Below are 13,823 nucleotides of genomic sequence, written 5' to 3' on the forward strand. Positions count from 1 at the left end.
ATCATTTTCCTTCTGATAGAGCGATAAATGCCCCATACATTCCCTGAGAAAATTTGATGATTAACTGTCGCCATTAGTTAGGCGACAGAGAGAACAGGAACAGATTTTTACACCACAATCGTGCGTGCATCATTACCCCCTCCTCCAACTCACTTTACACCAGAGGCACCAAAGTTTCCCCAAACTGCTCCTTTCAGGGATAAAAGCCCCGTCTGTACCAGAGTAGGATAAAATCAACAACACATAAACCCTCCCATAATAACAAAAATACAAAGGAATCACCACCACAATAGATCCAAGGGGACATTCCGCAATAAGACTGAGGACCCGGAGGATTAACCCCACGACCAGACTGTCGTTACCCTCAGGATACCTTCTCCAAAATGAGAAGAAGAAAAGAAGGGCCAACAAGGGAATAGAGATCGAATGACCCTCCTGCATTTTGGACCCACCCGTGAAGACCTGCATCTATCAATACCCACCCTTCAGCAATGGCACCATTCGGTTCTGCCATGATTAACGCTCAGATAATAGAAGAAAGACGATGAATTAATAAGCACACAGCACATCTACCATAACTGAGATAAGATAATACGAGTCCCTAGAACACTCGAGGGAGAAGAAGACATTCAATCGGCCCTCACAGAATAACAACTCCCTTCAATGGGATAAAAGATAACAAATTCAGACAACAAAACAGTGATAAGGAAAGAGTCCGGATTAGAGCCTGAGTTAGTCCGAGCTGCAAACCATCCCTCCAAATCCTTGCCCTTCATGGATTTAATGAAGACCAAGGCAGTAGTCAGATTATCAAAAGACTTGACGGAGTTGTCAGATATTTTCCGGGTCACAGGATAAAGCGACGTAATTCACTCCCGCAGCCTTGAGTTCCCTTCAAACTTCATCGAAATCTCGATGTTTCATTTTCTTTGTTGCCGAAAAGTCCTGGAAGAAGGAAATCCTCACTCCCTCATGGAGCCAGGTCCCACCTCACCTTACCCGTCTCCAGGACCTTCTGGTGATCTTTCAAGTTGTGGAAGTGAATGATTCCAGGCCTGGGATGAAAACTATTCCTCGGCCTCAAAGACAGGATCCGATGCCCTTTCTCATTGGAATCGCCCAGGCTTCACATCCAACTTGGGAAAACGTGGCAGCCGGTCCTCGAAGAACCTAACACCTTCTGGCAGGCCGACGACTCGGATGTTCTTTCTCTGACCCTCGGTTCTCCAAGTCCTCCTGGACTTCTGCCACTGGCCAGTTTTCCAGGGATTGAATTCTTGCCTCCTTCGAGGAGGCATCTTGCCTCCTTCGAGGAGGCATCTTGCTCAACGTTCAGGATTCTCTCCTCAGGATCATCGAGTCTCTTCATGATGTTTTGCAGCTCGGCCTCATGAGCTCACAGATATTGAGTCAGTACACTCAGCCTCTGGTCAGTAACACGGATGATAGTAATAATAATAATCTTTATTGTCACAAGTAGGCTTACATTAACACTGTAATGAAGTTACTGTGAAAATCCCCTAGTCGTCACACTCTGGCACCTGTTCGGGTACACAAAACGAGAATTCAGAATGTCCAATTCACCTAACAGTACGTCTTTTACATAGGATTTACAGTGCAGAAGGAGGCCATTTGGCCCATCGAGTCTGCACCGGCTCTTGGAAAGAGTACCCGACCCAAGGTCCACACCTCCATCCTATCCCCATAACCCAGTAACCCCACCCAACACTAAGGGCAATTTTGGATACTAAGGGCAATTTATCATGGCCAATCCACCGAACCTGCACATCTTTGGACTGTAGGAGGAAACCGGAGAACCCGGAGGAAACCCACGCACATACGGGGAGAATGTGCAGACTCCGCACAGACAGTGACCCAAGCTGGGAATCGAACTCGGATCCCCGGCGCTGTGAAGCAACAGTGCTAACCACTGTGCGACATTGCCTCAGTTATCAAGTATTTTCAGGACCAACATTGATACATTTCTAGATATTGAAGATATCGAGGGATATGGGGATTAGTTTTGGAATGGTGCTGAGGTAGATCGGCCAATGAGATTGAATGGTTGAGCAGGCTTGATGGGCTGAATGGTTGACTGCAGCTCCTATTTGTTATGATCTCTGTGCCCAGGACAGAAAGCACTGAGCATGGATCTGTCAATTAGCCTGAATTGGCATCTTCAAGAGAATTGGGAGGGTAAATATTGGATACAGCAGAGTGAGAATGGAGGGAGAGTGTGTGGGATGGAGATTTACAGCGTTTGGGGAATGAGAGAGGAAAGAATGTTCTCTGGGAACTAGAATTGTCTGTTCTGAATTTCTATCCTGTGCTGACAGTGACACATAAACCGTCTCAAAAGAACAAAAATACAAAAGAATCACCACCACAATAGATCCAAGGGGACATTCCTCAATAAGACTGAGGACCCGGAGGATTAACCCCACGGCCAGACTGTCGTTACCCTCAGGATACCTTCTCCAAAATGAGGAGGAGTAAAGTAACTTTTTGTAAATTGTTTTTACAGGATATTAGAAGAGGAGGAATTACAGACAGAAGTTTCAATGATCACATCCCAATCTCACAGAGTCACTCGATTCATCGGGGCTGAATATCATCGGCCTTTGAGTTTACAAGGAGAGATGTTTCCCTGATCTGCCTATTTTAAAAGATGTTAAACATCAGTGTGACTGGAAAAGCACCGAGACATACACACCCGAGTGAGTGTTCCAGAGCAGTGACTGTGGAAAGAACTTTAACCAGTTACACAACCTGAAAAAACATTGCAGCATTCACAACGGGAGAGACCGTACACGTGTTCTGTGTGTGGACAAGGCTTCAACTGATTGTCCAACCTGGAGAGACACGAGGACACCCAAAACATGGAGAAACAATGGAAATGTGGGGACTGTGGGAAGGGATACAAAGCCCCATCTAAGCTGGAAGTTCATTGACGCAGTCACACTGGGGAGAGACCGTTCACCTGCCCTCAGTGTGAGAAGGGATTCACTCAATTATCCGACCTGCAGAAACACCAGCGAGTTCACACTGGGGAGAGGACGTTCATCTGCTCTCAATGTGGGAAGGGATTCATTCAGGTATTCAACCTGAAGAGACACCAGCGCCTTCACAATGGAGAGAGGCCGTTCGCCTGCTCTCGATGTGGGAAGGGATTCACTCAGTTATTCCACTTGAAGAGACACCAGCGCCTTCACACTGGGGAGAGGCCATTCACCTGCTCTCAGTGTGGGAAGGGATTCACTCAGTTATCCGACCTGCAGAAACACCAGCGGGTTCACACTGGAGAGAGGCCGTTCACCTGCTCTCAATGTGGGAAGGGATTCACTCAGTTATTCCACCTACAGAGACACCAGCGCCTTCACACTGGGGAGAGGCCATTCACCTGCTCTCAGTGTGGGAAGGGATTCACTCAGTTATCAAACCTGCGGACACACAAGCACATTCACACTCAATAGAGACCATTCACCTGCTCTCCGTGTGGGAAGGAATTCAGTAAATTGTTCCAGCTGCAGAAACATCAGCGAGTTCACACTGGGGAGAGACCATTCACCTGCTCTCAGTGTGGGAAGGGATTTGCTCAGTTATCCCACCTGCGGAGACATCAACAAGTTCACAAGTGATTACAGGGATTGGATTCTGCTGTTATTGCTGCTGTTAATCACATCCAGGACTGAACCATGTTCATTTTCACACTTGGTGAAGTGGGAGGATTTGAGGGTTTTTCTCTGCAGGACTGGCTGGTATCACGACTTTGTTTCCAGTAGGCTGATGCTCTTTGTACCTGGGAGAGCACATTTCCACTGAAATGTACCACAAAAGCTGGTGAAGGACATTTATTTTATCCTGGATGGCAAATGGTGGTTTTACTGCTACTACAGGTAGATCGAAAGTAAAAACAGAAAGAACTAGAAAAAGGTATATTTCTTGATGGAAATATAAAAGAAATAAATCCAGAGCTGCCTGGATGGTGAGGGAGATAGAGGTGAAGATCAGAAAAATGAATTGCGCAGATGAACGATCTCAGGTAGAAATACAATGGAGAATCAGGCTGGGTATTGAAGGACCAAAGGAGAACTTGCAGGTGGAGGCAAGAGAAATAGTGAAGGTTTTAAATGAGTACTTTGCATCTGTCTTTAAAAAGGAAGAAGATTCTACCCAGACCGAGGTAAGAGAGGAGGTAACTGGTGCACTTGAAGAATTAATAATTGAGAAAGAGGAGGCTTAGCTGTAGGAGACCGAGGGTGATGACAGGCGGCTGCTTTGGTAACAGGAAGCCAGTGTCCAGTGGTGTACCACAGGGATCAGTCCCGGGTCCCCTATTGTTCATCATTTATATAAATGGCAGATGACTATGTGGGGGGCAGGAACAGTAAGTTTGCGGATGACACAAAGAATGGACGGATGGTTAACAGTTAGGTTGAGAGTCTTGGGTTACAGGAAGATATAGTCGGGATGGTTAAATGGGTGGAAAAGTGGCAGATGGAATTTAACCCTGAAAAGTGTGAGATGATTGGAAGGAGTAATTTGACAAAGGAGTATTCAATGAATGGCACCACACTGGGACGTTCCAATGATTCACCAGGATGATGCCTGGGATGGAACATTTAAGTTATGAAGAGAGATTGGACAGGCTTGGTTTGTTTTCGCTGGAGCAGCGAAGACTGAGAAGCGACCCGATAGATGTATGTAGGTTATGAGGGGCATGGACAGGGTGGATAGGCAGCAGATGTTCCCTTTAGTTGAAGGGTCAGTTATGAGAGGACACAAGTTCAAGGTGAGGGAAAGGGTATTTGAAGAAAAACCTTTTTACCCAGAGGTTGGTGACCGTCTGGAATGCACTGTCTGGGAGGGTGGTAGAGGTCGGCTGCATCACATCCTTTAAAAAGTACCTGGATTGGCACGTGGCATGCCTTAACATTCAAGGCTATAGACCAAGTGCTGGCAAATGGGATTAGGTCGGCAGGTCAGGTGTTTTTCATGTGTTGGTGCAGACACGATGGGCTGAAGGGCCTCGTCTGCTCTATTAATCTGTAATTCTGAGGTGGTAAAAACACCATCTTTACTGACAGTAGATGAGGCTCCAGCACCAGATGCATCCTGAGATACTGAGGGAAGTGAGTGGAAATTGCAGAGACACTAGTGATAATTTTCCAGTCTTCCTTAGACACAGGGATGGTGCCAGAGGACTGGAGAATTATGAATGTTACACCCTTGTTCAAAAAGGGATGCGAGGATAAAGCCGGCAACTACAGACTAGTCAGTCTGACTTCAGTGGTAGGGAAACTCCTGGAAAATAAAGTTTGGGGCTGAATCAATGGTCACTTAGACAAGTGCAGGAAAATTAAGGAAAACCAGCCTGGATTCATTAGGAGAAAATTATGTTTAAATAACTTGCTGGAGTATTTTGAGGAGGGCGCAGAGAAGGTTGATAAGTGCAGCACTGTTGATGTGGTGTATACGGATTCTCAAAAGACATTTGACACAGAATCACACAACAGACTTGTGAGGAAAAATCTAATTCATGGAATAATAGGGAAAGTCGGCACTTGGATAAGAAATTGTTGAGTGACAGGAACAGAGAGTAGTGATAAATGGTTGTTTTTCAGACTGGAGGAAGGTTTGCAGTGGAATTTCCCCAGGGGTCAGTGTTGGGACCCTTGCTCTTCCTGATATATATTCATGACCCAGACTGGCGCTCAGGGGTTGATTGGAAACATTGTCAACTGTGATGAGGATAGTCTCGAACATCAAAGGGATATTGACAGGTTGGTGGATTGGGCAGACAAGTGGCAGATGAAGTTCAGTTCACAGAAGTGTGAGAGGTGATTTATTACGGCAGGAAGACTATGGAGAGACAATATAAAATAAAGGGAAAAACTCTAAAGGAGGTTCAGGAACAGAGGAACCTTGGTGTATATGTACATAAGTCATTAAAGGTGGTAGGGCATGTTGAGAGAGCAGTTAATAAAGCAGATAGTATCTTTGACTTTATTAATTGGAGAGGCGGTGACAAAGTGGTATTGTCACTGGACGAGTAATCCAGAGACCCAGGGTGATGATCTGGGGATCCGGGTTCGAATTCCACTATGACAGGTGCTGGATTTAAACTCAATAAAATATCTGGAATTAAAAGTCTAATGATGACGATGATACCATTGCAGATTGTCATTAAAAGCCATCTGGTTCACTAAGGTTAGCACTGTTGCTTCAGAGCACTAGAGTACCTCCAGGTTCGATTCCCAGCTTGGGTCACTGTCTGTGCGGAGTCTGCACGTTCTCCCTGTGTCTGCGTGGGTTTCCGTCAGGTGCTTCAGTTTTCTCCCACAAGTCACGAAAGACGTGCTGTTCGGTAAATTGGACATTTTGAATTCTCCCTCTGTGTACCCGAACAGGCGCCAGAATGTTGTGACGAGGGACTTTTCACAGTTACTTCATTGTAGTGCTAATGTTAGCCTACTTGTGACAATAAAGATTATTATTATAAGATTGATTTCTCCCTTCATACGTCGGAATAAAGCTTTGAAACCTGATCCTGAGTCTCTCCTGGTGGGGACTGGGTTGTCCCACAACAGTCACCATCATCATTCTCAGCCTCAGAAGATTATGTTTGATGGGTTATTTGAAAAACACTATTCTTTCGTTGGGAACAATTCATTACATAATGATACTGAGAATCAATGTTGAAAACACCGATTAATCACCCCTGTGTATTTCCCGGGTTCAACCGCCTACAGTTACCATCCAAGACCCATATTATCATTTTCACATCACTTGTCAGCAGACATACCTTTGTTCTGGTATCTGCCACTAATATTTTGTCTATTTGAAACTCGGACACAATGACTCCTTTGCCTCACTGTGAGTTGTCTATTTGATACGAAAGTACCTGAAATGAGTGTTTTCCGCAATATTGAAATCATCTTCGACCGAGTCTGAAAATACTCATAACCTTGCATTTTGCTGTTCGTGATAAAGCCATACCTAGCTTCTTTCAGGGGAAGGAAGTAACCCGTGTCCACATCAGCTTCACTGTTCTATTTCTGATATTGTTCTCCCTATGAGAAAATTGATGGAGAATCAAAGCCTGTGATTTTGCAATGTTCTCTGCCATTCTGTACCTAAAATTGTCAGCAGCAATGTGCATCTTCTCAGAGAGAGAGAGAATAAAACTTCTTACACAAGGAACCAAAGTTTAGTGCTGATTCTCTGCTACCATGTTAATTCTAAATTATGTCTGCAGAGGAAGCATTGGTCTCAAGCTGAACAGTACCTTGAACACGTTTATTTCCAAATACAGCAAAGGAAACGCAGTCTCCCAGTTTCTTGCCCTACCCCTGACCCCATCCCACCCCTCAACGCCCAATTCTCCTTCCCTGAAGGTGTTGCTCTCGGGTTCAGTTTCACTCTCACCTATTGCCCTCCCCAATATGTCACCCAGGTGTCTAAATCTTTATACCTGAAGTTAACAAACTGTTTTGCTAAGGGGGGGGGTCACAATCCAGTGACTACACACATGTACTTTGTGTCAGGCTGACGTCACCCCCCCTGACGTCACCCCCCCCCCCCCCCCCCCTGTCACCACTTTCCATCCCAGTGCCAGGATTTTGGAGACTGGGCTCCGGATGGGTAATGGCGGCCGCAGTTCCCACAATGCCGTGCGCGCAAGAGAAACCGCTCTATCCGCTGCGCGGGTACGTGGCCGCGGACTGCGCATGTCCGAGGGACAAGGCGTCTGCGCATGTGCCAGATAGAGCCCGCCCCGACCTTCCGAATGCAGTATGAACCAATGGGGAGGTTGGAGGACCGGAAGGTGTCCACCAACCAATCAGAGTGGGGGTTTGTGCGAATGAAGACTTAAGCTTCCTCCAGCCTCCACCATCTGTGAGTAAAACACTTTCTTTTCTCATTCTCTCTTGTGTTATATGGTACAGATTTGATATATTATTGGTGGTTCGGTAATAAATACATTTTTATTATTTCTAGTCTTGTAATATAGTACCGTAGCTACATTATATATTTCCAGTTATAGAGCCTTTATGGCACAAAAGGAGTCCATTTGATCACTCGAATCCATGCCGACTCTGTAAAACAATCCATCAGCCTCGTCTTTCATTCTCACTCCACAGTATAAATATTCCCCACTTCTCTGTCCGTTAGCTTTGACAAAGAGTCAATGGACTCGAAACATGAGCTCTTTTCTCTCCCTGCAGATGCTGCCAGACCTGCTGAGATTTTCCAGCATTTTCTCTTTAGTCTCATTCCCCCTCTATATTAGATACAGCAGAGTGAGAATGGAGGGAGAGAGTGTGGGATGGAGATTTCCAGGCTTTGGGGAAGGAGAGAAAAATAATGTCCGTAGGAAATTAGAATTGCGTGTTCTGAATTTTTATTCTGTACTGACAGTTGAGTTTTGTTAACTCCTTTTACAGGATTTAGAAGAGGAGAATTTACAGACAGGAATCTCAAACCAAACCTCACGTCAAGATCTGACAGAGTCACTTCATTCATCATGACCTGAATATTGTTGGTCTTTGAAGCTAGAATAAGAACTGCTCGTCTGCTTTAAAAAAAAATTTTTTTAGAGTACCCAATTATAGTTTTCCAATTAAGGGGCAATTTAGTGTGGCCAACCCACCTAACCTGCGCATCTTTGGGTTGTGGGGTGAAACCCATACAGACATCGGGAGAATCTCCAAATTCCACAGACAGTGACCCGGGGCTGGGATCGAACCCGGGTCCTCAGTGTCTTGGGCCGCACTGCTAACCTGTGCCACCATGCAGCCCACTTTAAAAATTAGTATCACTGGAAAAGCTTCAACACCTACACACCCAAGTGAGAGTGTCCCAGTACAGTGACTGTCGAAGGACTTTATCCAGCTACACTTCCAAAAGGTGTCACATCATTCATAGCAAGGAGAAACCGTACACGTGTTCTTCAACTGATTGTGAAATCTGGAGAGACACAGGGCAACATGGAGAAACCATGGAAATGTGGGGACTGTGGGAAGGGATTCAGACGCCCATCTCAGCTGGAAATTCATCGACACAGTCACACTGGGGATAGGCCGTTCATCTGCTCGGAGTGTGAGAAGGGATTCAGGAATTCATCCAACTTAGCATCACACAAGTTAGTTCACTCCGGAGAGAAACCATTCAGCTGCTCTGGGTGTGAGAAGGGATTCAGATCCTCATCGAAACTGGCGATTCACCAACGTATTCACACTGGGGAGAAGCCGTTCACCTGCGCTGAATGCAAGAAGAGATTCACTCAGTTATCAAACCTGCAGACACACCAGCGAGTTCACACCGGGGCGAGGCCATTCAACTGCTCTGTGTGTGGAAAGGGGTTTCGTGAGTCATCTGCTCTGCGGAAACACCAGCGAGTTCACACCGGGGAGAGGCCATTCACCTGCTCGACGTGTGGGAAGAGATTCAGTGATTCATCTGCCCTGTTGACACACCAGCGAGTTCACACCGGGAAGAGACCGTTCACCTGCTCTGTGTGTGGGAAGGGATTCACACAGTCATCTAACCTGCTGAGACACCAACGAGTTCATAAGTGATGAAAGGGGTTGGATTCTGTTGTTATTGCTGCTGTTAATAACATCCAGGACTGAATCATGTTCATTCTGACACTTGATGACGTGGGAGGGTCGGAGGGTTTCTTTCTGCTGGACTGGCTGTTCTCACGACTTTGCTTCCAGTGGGCTTATGCTCTTTGAACCTGAGCGAGCACATTTCCACTGAAATGATCCACAAAAGCTGACGAAGGACATTTCTTTGATCCTGGATAGTAAAGTGTATTTCCCCCCACTACAGGTAGATCTAAAATAAATACATTTGTCTCTGTTCCATTGAGTCTACAGCACAGGGCCAGGCCAGTCGGCTCAATTGGTCTCTGTCAGTATTGATGCTCCACATGAGCTTCCACCCACCCCTCTTCATCTCCCCCATCAACATATCCTTCTATTCCTTTCTCCCTCATGTATGTCTCTCGCTTCCCCTTCAATGTATTCATGTTGTTCACCTCAACCGCTCGCTGTGGTAGTGAGTTCCACATCCTCACCACTTGCTGGCTAAAGCAGTTTTTCGTCATATCTCTATTGGATTATTAAACCCCTTCATAATCTTAAAGACTTCCATCAGGCCACCCTTAATTCTAGGGCGGCACAGTAGTATAGTGATTTGCACTGCTGCCTCACGGCGCTGAGGACCCGGGTTCGATTCCGGCTCCGGGTCACTGTCCGTGTGCTGTTTGCACATTCTTCCCATGTCTGCGTGGGTCTCACAGCCCACAACCCAAAATGATGTGCAGGGTAGGTGAATTCGCCACGCTAAATTGGCCTTTAATTGGAAAAAAAATTGGATACTCTAAACTTAAGAAAAAATTATATTTTAAAAATAAATTTTAAAAACAGGTCACCCTACAGTCTTCTCTTTTCTAGAGAAAAGCAGCCCCAGCCTTTCCTGAAGGTGAAATGCTCTCAGTTCTGGTATTATTCTTGTGAATCTTTGTTGTACCTTCTCCAGTGCCTCTATTTCCTTTTCCTAAATGGAGATCACAAATGTTGACAGTGCTCCCAGTGTAGTCTAACCCTGGTTCTAAACAAGTTGAACATAACCTCCCCGCTTTTCAATTCTATCCCTCTAGAATGGAACCCGAGATATGGACCCCACACTTTAGGAAAGATGTGAAGTTCTCAGAGAGGGTGCAGAGGAGATTTACGAGAATGGCACCAGGGATGAGGGAGTCGTGAGTTGGGGAGACTGGAGCAGCTGATCATAGTCGTTACGGCAGACAAGGAGGCCAATCAGCTCATTGAATCAATGAGTAAAACTTTTAATATGTTCCCCCTTTCATTCGTGTACCATCAGCTAATGGCAACAGCTTTTCTTTAACCATCATATCTAAACCTGTCATACTCACATCCACCTCTATCAAACCTCCCCTCAACCTCCTTTGCTCCAATGTGAACAACCCCAGCTTCTCCAGCCAAACCTAATGGTTAAAATCCCTCATCCCTGGAACCATTCTAGTAAATCTGCTCTCCACCCTCTCGAGGAGCCTCACATCCTTCCTAAAGTGTGGTTACCCACAACTGGACTCAATATTCTAGTTGTGGCCGAACCAGAGCTTTAGAAAGGTTCAACATAACTGCCCTGCTTTTGTTCTCAATCCTCTATTTCTGAAGTCCAAGATCCCATTTTCTCCAAACAGGAATATCAGAACCTTTTCTGCTTGCACATAAAAAGCATTTGAATGACATTCTTAAAGTGGCTGAAGAAGATTTTGACCAATGAAGGAAGGAGTTGTTGACACAAAACAAGCCATTTTGAACTTGCTGTCTCCAAAAGAGAATCCAAAATGTTGGAGTCTGGGAAATGAACTGAAAAATGAAGCTCCGCCTACAACTGAGCCAGAAGAAGAGAGTTTAAATGTGGGATTGACCAGGACATTCACTTTGGATTGAAACAATGGGGAAACTACACACATGGAAGAAAATAAAGTTCAAAAGGTGAACTCTGAACAGACTGTTTTCAAAACTGAACTTGAAAACTCACATCTGAGCAGCAACGAGGACTCTCCTCTCGCAGAAGGAACTTTGGACGATAATTATTGGAAGAAAACTTTCAGAAAACACAGCAAGAAGTAATGTTTCCATCTTCAGTGGACTGATTCCTGGACATGGAATTCAGCAGTGTGCTGATAGCAAGATAGACTGGTGAATGTGATGGGGACAATGGAGGGATTATTCTGTCTATTGCAGGTTATCAGATATTTAAACACAGGGAAATTTGCAGTGTTTAAATTAGCAGGAGTCGGCCATTTGGCCCTTTGAGCCGGCTCCACCATTCAATAAGATCATGGCTGTTGTGAATATATACAGCACGTTGTAAGGTGTAATATTCAAAATAGGATATTACGAACGTGATACATTTTCATTGTTGCTGAGGAAATGTTGCGAATACCTCGTTTCATAATTCATGTTTCAGAAATATAACTTTTAGCTTGGGAATTAGATTTTTTTTTAAAGGAAGATAAATGGAAAATCTGGGTTGAGAATCTTGCAGAAACACTCTCGGGGAATTCACAATCACAAAGTGAGGCCGATGTTGACTTGAAGTCAAAGCTGGAAGGGTAAGATCTGTAAAAGGGCAGCTGGGCTCTTTTAGCTGGAGACATCAGGTCTGACAATTACTGTCCTGCCTTGGTTCCAGAGGTGAATTCTTCATGCAGACCTCAGGGTCAGAAGGTTTAGTTTTGAAGCTGGATGTCCATTAATTTCAGCATCTGTTGGACATAGAATCATAGAATTTAGAGTGCAGAAGGAGGTCATTCGGCCCATCGAGTCTGCACCGGCTCTTGGAAAGAGCACCCTACCCAAGCCCACACCTCCACCCTATCCCAGTAACCCCACTAAGGGAAATTTTGGACACTAAGGGCAATTTATCATGGCCAATCCACCTAACCTTCCCATCCTTGGACTGTGGGAGGAAACCGGAGCACCCGGAGGAAACCCACGCACACATGGGGAGAACGTGCAGACTCCACACAGACAGTGACCCAAGCCGGGAATCAAACCTGGGACCCTGGAGCTGTGAAGCAATTGTGCTAACCACTATGCTACTGTGCTGTGTTACCATGGGGATAAGTGATTCAGGGTGGGGCCTTGGTTGGAATTCTGGGCGTTTCTCACAGATTCTGCAGTTAACTTGGAAGCAGGCAGCTGTGGGAGCAGGAGCTGTGAACCAGCTGTGGGAGCAGGAGCTGTGAACCAGCTGTGGGAGCAGGGGCTGTGAACCAGCTGTGGGACGAGAAGCCGAGAGGGTAATGAGGAACCAGGGGTGTTTCTAATGTTTAAATCCCTCAGCAAGAAGGCAGTAAAGCTCACGCTTGGACTGAGAAGTCCACAGTTTTGAGGTCTTGACGGAAAGTTGGAGGGTTGTTCAACCGAAAGCTAATGGAAGGATCCCCATCAAATCTTGGAGCTTGGGGAATAGCTGGAATACTGAGGAGAATTAAAGGGAATCCTGTGAAACTGAGGTTACAGCAGGAGTCATTATAAACTACAGTGTGAAGTTCACAGTGCTGGTTTTTAATTTTTTTTGTTTTATGTATGCTTTGAAGTTTATTTTTGTTTAAAAATATGAAATCCCGCGATGTAATTCTATCACTGGGAATTTGAAATTCTTGGAGATGTTACTGATTTTTACAGAGATCTTAACAGATGTTTGGGACACAAGTTTTGGCTTCCTATTTCAGCCTTGTTTTTCTGGCTCTCTGTTGCTTGTGTCAGTGACAGCCAGGCGACGGAGCTGGGGGCCTGTGCCCCAGTTGGGAAACTGCCATGTGCATCCCACTAGAGACAGGAAGGTGCTGGAGGAGTGAATGGGAAATGAGCCGCCAACCAATCGGGGCCCAGGAGGAGAGACACCGGCGCTGATGGTGACATGACCCCCGGGGCTCAGTTTCCCTGTGTCCAAAGCGGGGAGGCACGGGAGCAGGGTGCAGAGGAGCAGCAGAGAAACCATTTGTGTCCAGAATATTGTGAACATCCTTTTACTCTGGTTGTCTTTGATTATCAAGTTATTTTCTGTTTTTTTTAAACCATGTTGTTTCATCAATAAAATGTTCTCAGTAAAATTATTAGATTTTTCTGGACTTTTCAAGACTGATTAAAATTATTATTATTATTTTTTTTTTAAAGAGTACCCAATTCTTTTTCCAATGAAGGGGCAATTTAGCGTGGCCAATTCACCTACTCTGTACATCTTTGGGTTGTGGGGGCGAGATCCATGCAGAC

At 45.4% G+C, this 13,823-nt stretch overlaps 1 protein-coding gene and 1 long non-coding RNA gene across 2 annotated transcripts in view; one reads left to right on the top strand and one right to left on the bottom strand.

Moving 5' to 3' along the window:
- The window catches only part of LOC140419995 (uncharacterized), a 55,431-nt gene that overhangs the window by 9,390 nt on the left and 32,218 nt on the right, over positions 1-13,823 (bottom strand). The window lies entirely within an intron of this gene.
- Positions 7,705-13,681, top strand: LOC140420005 (uncharacterized). The gene is made up of 2 exons (XR_011946130.1): positions 7,705-7,899; positions 8,448-13,681. It is a non-coding gene; the product is annotated as an uncharacterized lncRNA (long non-coding RNA).

Source organism: Scyliorhinus torazame, chromosome 5, assembly GCF_047496885.1.
Source record: "Scyliorhinus torazame isolate Kashiwa2021f chromosome 5, sScyTor2.1, whole genome shotgun sequence".
NCBI classification, from domain to species: Eukaryota; Metazoa; Chordata; class Chondrichthyes; order Carcharhiniformes; family Scyliorhinidae; genus Scyliorhinus; species Scyliorhinus torazame.